We start from the raw sequence: 8,323 nt of genomic DNA on the forward strand, positions 1-8,323 counted from the left end.
TTTCTCTAGGCTTGGGAAATTATAAGCACAATTTTAATAACTTTTTTGCTGCTTTCTGGTCAGGTGACCTATAACATTCCACATAGAATACTTATAATATCTACTCTTAGATTCAAGGATTTTCAAGCCCATGCATTCCTAAAAAAATAATACATGAATATTGTATAAAAACAACTAGTATAAACACAAACTGAGTGAAAACTGAGTATCCCTCCTTCTTTACTAGTTCTCCAGTTACTCTCCAGAGGTAAACTTTTCCTAGTTCCTGAGTACCTTTTCAAAAAGAACTCCATTATCTGGGGAAAATGATTCACACCCATTGTTTTAAAAGAAAATCAAACAATTCAGAAACAAACAAAAGGATTTTTTTTAAAAAACTTAAAGTAAAATGTCACCATTCAGAGATATAACCATATTAATATTTTAATATATCCCTCTAGACTCTAGACACCTCTCTCTCTCTCTCTCTCTCTCTCTCTCTCTCTCTTTCTCCAATAGCATATAAATGGAACCATATTGTACATGTTGTTCCATTTCCTGCCTTTTTTTTACTGAACAGAATGTCATGGACTTCTTTCCATGTCAACACCTATAGATCTAAGTGAATGTCAATTTAATATACAGTATGACTTCACCTCCTCTCCTAGCAGATATGCTCTCTTGAAAAAGAGCAGCCTCCAGGCTTTAGACTTGTCCTACTAAATTCCAGTGAGTACTGTGATCCCACATGTATCGCCCTGCATTAGACCTTCGAGTTGGCTTTTCATATTATATGGACCAAGTCTTAGAAATTTCAGGATCTAAGTTTTATTTGCAGTCACTTTCCAATTGTTATTCTCATAGCAGTATTATTTGTTGTTAGGATCTTCAGAGTAATCTTTAGGGTAGAAAAATTATATGTAGGTCTCATGGAATAATGTTCTAACAGAAGTACCTAGGCACCATTAATTTTTAACTTATTTATTGAGCATCTACTATGTGACAAGCACTGTTATAGTAATAAACAAAAACAAAGATCCTTGTCCCTGTGCAACTTATTTTCTAGCGGGACAAGACACAGTAATCAAATAAATATTTCAGATGGTGATAATTGCCAAGAAGAAAAATAAAGCAGGGTAAGGGGCAGACAGTGACCACAGGGGTGGGTATGTGTGTATTGTTTCAGTGATGGTACCAGGATGGCTTCTCTGATGAAAAGACAATTAGGAAGAGATCTAAATAAAGTGAGAATCAAGTCCTGCAAATATGTGGGTAAAGAGCATTCCAGGCTGAGGGTTCACAAAATGCAAAGGCCCTGATTTGGAGATATGCTTCACATATTTAAGGAAGAGTGGGGAGGTGTTTGTGACTGGATTAGAATGTAGAGAGATTGGTAGGAAATGAGATTAAGAGTGAACCAAAGAGGATCGGAGGCTGATATAAATAATGTCAGGAAGGTGAAAGTCTCCAATGAGCTGAGGCTAGGAGGAAATGTCTAGGATGAAAGCATTGAGCTTCATTAGTTATGTACTGAGCAAGAACAAAGTCAGGGGAGAGGTATGTTATTTTGGACTGAAGGAGTAATGTTGATGGAAGACAGGGACAGGAGAACTACAAATTTGTTGTCTTCTCTGAAAAAGACTGAGTTTCAGACTGAAAAGTTTAGAAAGAAATTTTGGGAGAAGCAGTAGAAGCCAAAAATTGTGATGAGAGTGTGAGAATACATAGGTGCTATATAAATGAGTATGAAACTCTTTACCCAGCTGACTTTGTCCCCACTATAGTGAGCTTAGAAAAATGAGAGAGAGGGGAGGGGAGGGGAGAGTAAAAGTGAAAGAGAGAGAGAGAGAGAGAGACAGAGAGAGAGAGAGAGAGAGAGCATTCTAGCATGACAAAAGTTTGAGGAATCAGAGCAAATAGGAGAGGATCTGTAATCAAGGAAATACATACTTACTTTGATCTTCAAAGTGACAAAAAGTTAAATTCCAGACATTACAAATTTGAGACTTTGATGTTTATATCAAATAAGTCTATCAAATTGAATATTAAAGGGATTGTTCAGGTGTGCTTAATAGAGTCTGTAATGGTTTCCAGGGCCAGCAATTATCATTGGGACCCAACCTAGGTTCACTAGGAACAAGGTATATCTGACTAACCTTAATTCCTTCTTTGACAGGGTTTCCAGATTGATAAATGTGTAAACATGGTAGGCAGAAAATCTGGACAGCATGAAGGCTTTTGTAGGTACTGGCATTTGTAGGTACTGTCACTTGGATATTGAGCCAGAAGTAGTCTTCTAGTGGTATGCCACAGGAGTCTGTCTTGGTCAGTGATTTTATTGACTACTTCCAAATGTAGAAAGCCCACTTATTAGTTTTGGATATGACACAAAGCTGAGTAGGCTAGTAATCTCTTGGCTGATTGGGATCCCAAAATAATTTGACTTAATAGAACGATGGCCAGAATTTAACCCAATGAGATTTAATAGAGCAGATACATGATTTTGCATTTGAGCACAAAAAGCACTCGTGATAAGGATCTTCAAGTTTTAATTGACTGTAAATTCTCCAGTGTGATGTGTGAGATGGCCACCAAAAGAGTAAATGTGGTCTTAAGACTTCATTATGTTAGGACATCTATAAGATACTAGACCGTGAGTTCTCTGAAGGCAAGGACCATGCCAAGCTTGTTCACTGTCATATATTCATGATCTAGCATGGTGCTTGCTGCATGCACTCATTGGCTGAATATTGTGGTTGTTATGCTTTATTCTGCTTTGGTTAACTCATAGCTAGATTTCTATGATCAGTTCTGGTCACTGCACTTTGAGAAGGATATTGATAAAGTCAAGAGAGTGACCAAATGGTAAAAAAAAAAACCATATCCTATTGAGTCAATCGACAAATGTACTAGACAAAACATGCACAGTCCCTGCCCTCATGACACTTACATTTATTTGGAAAGATAGACAAACTTATAAACAGACGCAAAATCATCTTTCAGGAAGTGATGTGTACTATGAAGAAAAATATATCAGGGTAAAAGGATAGCGATGAAGATGGAGCAGGGGGTTATTTTAGATAAAATTGTCAGGGAAAGCCTCTCTGAAGAGTTGATATTTGAGTTAAATGAAATAAGGAAACAAACGTTGCTGCTATCTGAGGGAAGAACATTTCTGGTAGTGGGAAGAGAAAATATAAAGGTCTGAGACAAGAATACGCTGTGAGTGTTTGAGGAACAGAAGGAGGCCATGGGGCACAGGCAGGGAGGAGGAGATTAGAAGCCAGGAGGTCCTTATGAGAAAAGTCACAAAAGTGGAGAACATTCATACTGAATGGTAGGGAAGGGGGAGTGGGGTGGAGCTACAGAAAGAGGAAGAAGGGACTATCTTCAAATCTTTACAAATTTGTGTTGTATAAGAGAGATTAGACCTGTTCTAGAAGGCACCTCTAAACTCCCACTGGAACAATGGGTTGAATTTACTGGGAGATAAAATTCAGTTTAATAAAAAGTACTTTCTATCAGAGATATTCAAGATAAATTGGGCTGTCTCATATAACAGTGATCTCTATGTCACTGAAGAGATTCAAGGTGAGCTAAAGCTACCTCCCCACTTAGAAGGAGCTGAGGGGAAGGGGGAAACCTGGAAGGGAAAGTCAAGGCTCAGTGGTGAATTAGATTTAAATGACCTTTAAGTCCTGAGATCCTAGTAGTCTAAACTTGTTTCCTGAAATAACACTCCCTTGATACTAATTATGGTCAAAGTACACATTTGCTCTCTAGTAGATCCAATTTTATACATAATGCTCAAGCTGAATTTAATAGCCAAGACCCTGAATAAAAATGTCAGAAAGCATCTACATGACTTTTCATGCAATATATAAGTGAAAAGGTTCTATGAAGCATTAGATTTCCTGAAGTTAATATATACTGTGTTTGGCTACAGAAATATCCCTAAGACTATGTTAACTAGTGATAACTAAGGATGGGATCGTTTCCCGAACCCATGCCTTTTGGCCTTAAACAACTGAAGGATCATTTAGGAGAAATGGAACTGAACTAAACTGTCACTAAGCCAGATTTTTAATCAGCTTGTGCTGGCTGGCCTCTCTGCTTCCCAACAATCGGCATGTTACTCATGGAAAGAAAAAAAATGGAAACAAGGACAGTCAGGAAAGGCTAGTCATTGCCACTCTGGACTCTGCCATGGCCATCCCCATCTCTAAATGCAGGAGCATTGCTAGGCATTCTAGCTCAGATTTCCCTGATGGCAGCATTGTAAATATTCAACACTATTTGCTTCTGTTTCAAAACATGTCCTCCTCACCATTCAAAAACTCATTATTCTTCAACACTGAGCCTATGGGGAAGCTCAATTATGAGGTCATTCTGAAAGAATTCAGAAAGAAAAAAATGCCTCTGACTCTGCCTGACAGGTTAGAATGAGTTGTTAGAATGGGCCTGAATATATCAAATGACTGCACAGCCCCCCAGTTCCTTCTAGATCAATCTCAAAGATGTTTTAAACTATGGAACTATTGAATAATTTTAAAAGTTTAGACTTGGGTGACTTAGACAAATGTGTTAGAAGTCCATGTTGAATATGAAGTTATCAAATAGCATCTTCCAGTTGTGGAGGCCCTGGGAATGAAAAGAGTATCATTTCAATAGTAAATTGAGAAAAGCAGAATTGTGCAATTCGTTTCTATATCCCATCCTTTCAAAATAGACTCATAACAAAATATACATATTTAAATTTTCCCTTCTCTTAGATTGACTAAATACTTTGTTAATATTATTGATTAAACATAGGTCCCAGTGGTACTTAAAAAATATAAAAAATTTATCTCTTTCTTTTTAAGAACAGAGAAGTATGAATAAAAGAGAAAATAACTCACAAGAAAGGAATTGAACAAACAATTCACAGATGAGGAGCTGCAGATGACTATATGTGTGTGTGTGTGTGTGTGTGTGTGTGTGTGTATATATATATATATATGTAAATATACACATACACACACATACATACTCACCTCAACAGTGATCAGAGAAATGTTAAATATAATCCTAATGAAATACCACATCGTCTAATAAGAAATTTTTTTAAATTGATAATATCCAGGGTGGATAAATCTCTGAGGAAAATGGCATTCTGATATATTAATGAACTAGTACAATTTTTCTGGAGGCAAAATTGGTAATATTTGTCAATATTATCAATGTATATATCCTTTGACTCAAAAATTTCACTTCTAAAAATCCGGTCTACAAAAATACTCATATAAGTGTGTAAAATTACATGTGTAAGGTCAGAATCATTGCATCATTATTTGAGTATAAGATAAATATTCATTAGTAAGAAAATGGTTAAATAGAGTGAACTTACAGTCAAGGTGGCAGATTAGATAAATGCTGTGCTAGCCTCCTCCAATGACCACCTCAAAATTACAGCTAAACTACAGAACAACCATCATTGAGAATTACCTGAGGGCTAGCTGAACAGTTCTATAACTAAAGAAATACAGAAGAAGCCACCTTGAGACTGGTAGGAAGGGCAGAAATGAGGAGTGGGCTGGTCTCAGACCCGCATGTGGTGGTTAAAAATTGGGAGGGATATTTCAGCTGTAGAGGACCCCGCTAAGGAACAAAGGGCCCCATCCCTACATCAGCCTCCTTAGCCAGGGTTCTAATGCTGGGAAGAGAAACACCCATCACTTCTGGCTGTGAAAACCAACAGAGACTATGGCTGAGTGAGATGGTGGGCAGCTGAAGTCCCAAGCATTCCTCTAAAACAGTCCCCACACAAACTTCCTTGCTGATGGACTCACTCACTCAGAGTTTTAGCACTGGGGCAGCAGCTCTAAGAGTACCAGGGACATACAAAGAGGAACTAAATTGTCTGTCTTCAAGGCAAGGGATGGAGTGGCAGCTTTTTCCTAGACAGAAGTGATGGCAGAAGCCATTGTTCTTTTGCTAAGCCCTCCTCGAACCAGTGTGCAGATGCAGGCAGGCGCCATATTTGAGTCTCCATCAACCTGGCTAACACCATTTGCCCTGCCCTAGTGATTCCTTAAGACCTCTCCGCACCCAAATTTTGGGACCACCCAAGACACTTTCAATGGCTTCCCCATACAAACAGCCAGCCTTGGTATATTGGTATAAAAATCTACCCAAATAGCAGGTTTATCCAAGCCACTTCCAGGGGCTTTTCTATACAAACAGCTTGTCTCATCTCCTGATGTAAACTTTCCTAACAATTTTCAAAGGTTCAAAAACTTCAAACAAGCAGGGTCTGGCCTTCAATGCCCCATATTTCTTGCTAAGCAGCCTCAAGCCTGGCACTAGTGGAAGCCAACCTCAGTTCACAGCTTAGCCTCTCCTAGGCACAAGTGGCAACAATATGCAGATCTCTTTGTAGCTCATATTAAGTGGCCCTGGGAAGGACACAGGCAGTGGCTATCCTTGGTCTACACCATGGCTCCTCCCAAGAAGCCCCAGAAACAACATACCAAGTGGCCAGCTTCAGACCACAACAGAGTATTACCCAACCACCTCCACAAATGACACACCCAAAGGGCAGACTGGGCAGGCAAAAGAGTTCTGCTAAAGCGAATCCTGTTCCATAGGGTCAGCCTCTGCACATCTCTTTCACTGAAGTAATAGTCAGTCCTCACAACCAATCAGCCTGAGGTTTAGTCCCTCCCACTCACATGCCAACATCAGTCAAGACTCAACTATGACAGGAGAGCACACAAAACCCACACAATGGACATACCTGGAGCACTGGCTCAGGTGACCATGGAGACTGCGCCACCGGGCCCCACAGGACATCTACTACATAAGGTCACTCTATCAAGACTGGGAGACAAAGGTGCTCTACCAAATACATAGAGACAAACACAGAGAGGCAGCCAAAATGGAGAGACAAAGAAACACGTCCCAAATGAAAGAACAGAACAAAGCTCCAGAAAAGAACTGAGCAAAATAGAGACAAGCAAACTACTAGATGCAGATTTCAAAACACTGAATATAAGGATACTCAACAATCTCATAGAGAACTTCAACAAAGAGAAAGAAAAAATAAAAATGGAGATAGAAAACATGAAAAAGAACCAGTCAGAAATGAAGACTGTAATAACTGAAATGAGGAATATATTAGAGGGAATCAAAGGCAGATAACATGTAGAGGATCTAATCAGTAATTCAGAAGAAAAAGTAGCAGAAAATACCAAAACAGAACAGCAAAATAAGTAAATAAATGAATGAATAAATAAACAAACAAACAATTAATTAATCCATAAAAATGAGGATAGTTTAAGAGGCCTCTGGGACAACATCAAGCATACCAACATTTGCATCATAGGGGTACCAGAAAGAGGAGACAGTAAGGAATTATCTTAAATGTTAATGGAATAAATGCTCCAATCGAAAGACATAGGGTAGCTAAATGGATGAAAAGACCTTTACATATGCTGCCTATAAGAGACTTGCTTCAGATCAGAAAACACACTGACTGAAAGTGAAGAGATAGAAAAAAGTATTTCATGAAATGGAAAAAAACCTAGGGTAGCAATTCTTATACTAGACTTTAAAACACTTCTGGGTATTTAACTGAAGAAAACCAAAACACTAATGTGAAAAGACATATGCATCCATATGTTCATTACAGGATTATTTACAATATATAGAAATTAAGATATGGAAGCAATATAAGTGTCCATCAATAGATGAGTAGATAAAGAAGAAATGGTACGCATATACTCAGACATAAAAACACTGAAAACTTGTCATCTTCAACATGAATAGACTTAGAGGATATTTTGCTAAGTGAAATAAGTCAGACAGAGAAAGACAAATACCATATGACTTCACTTTTATGTGGAATCTAAAGAACAAGAAAAATGAACAAACAAAACAGAAAGAAACTCATTGATAGAGAATATTTTGATGGTTGTCAAATGGGAGGGGTTTGGGAGATGGGTGAAAAAGATTAAGGAATTAAGAAGTACAAATGGGTAGTTACAAAATAGTCATGGGAATGCGAAGTACAGCATAGGGAATATAGTCAATAATGTTTAATAACTATGTATGGTGTCAGATGGATACTAGATTTATCAGGGTGATCACTTTGTAATTTATATAAACTTTTAATCACTATGTTGTACACCTGAAGGTAATATAATATTGTATGTCAACTCTAATTAAAAAAAAAATATATATATATATATATTTTAAAAAGTCAAAGTGATAAAATAAGGATTCCACAGAAAGTTTTACTCTCACCTATAGTACCATTTACCCTCCTTCCCCAGCCCCTATACACAGTGACACTATATAAAAATGA

The sequence above is a fragment of the Pteropus medius genome, unplaced genomic scaffold (assembly GCF_902729225.1).
Source record: "Pteropus medius unplaced genomic scaffold, Ma_sr-lr_union100, whole genome shotgun sequence".
NCBI lineage: Eukaryota > Metazoa > Chordata > Mammalia > Chiroptera > Pteropodidae > Pteropus > Pteropus medius.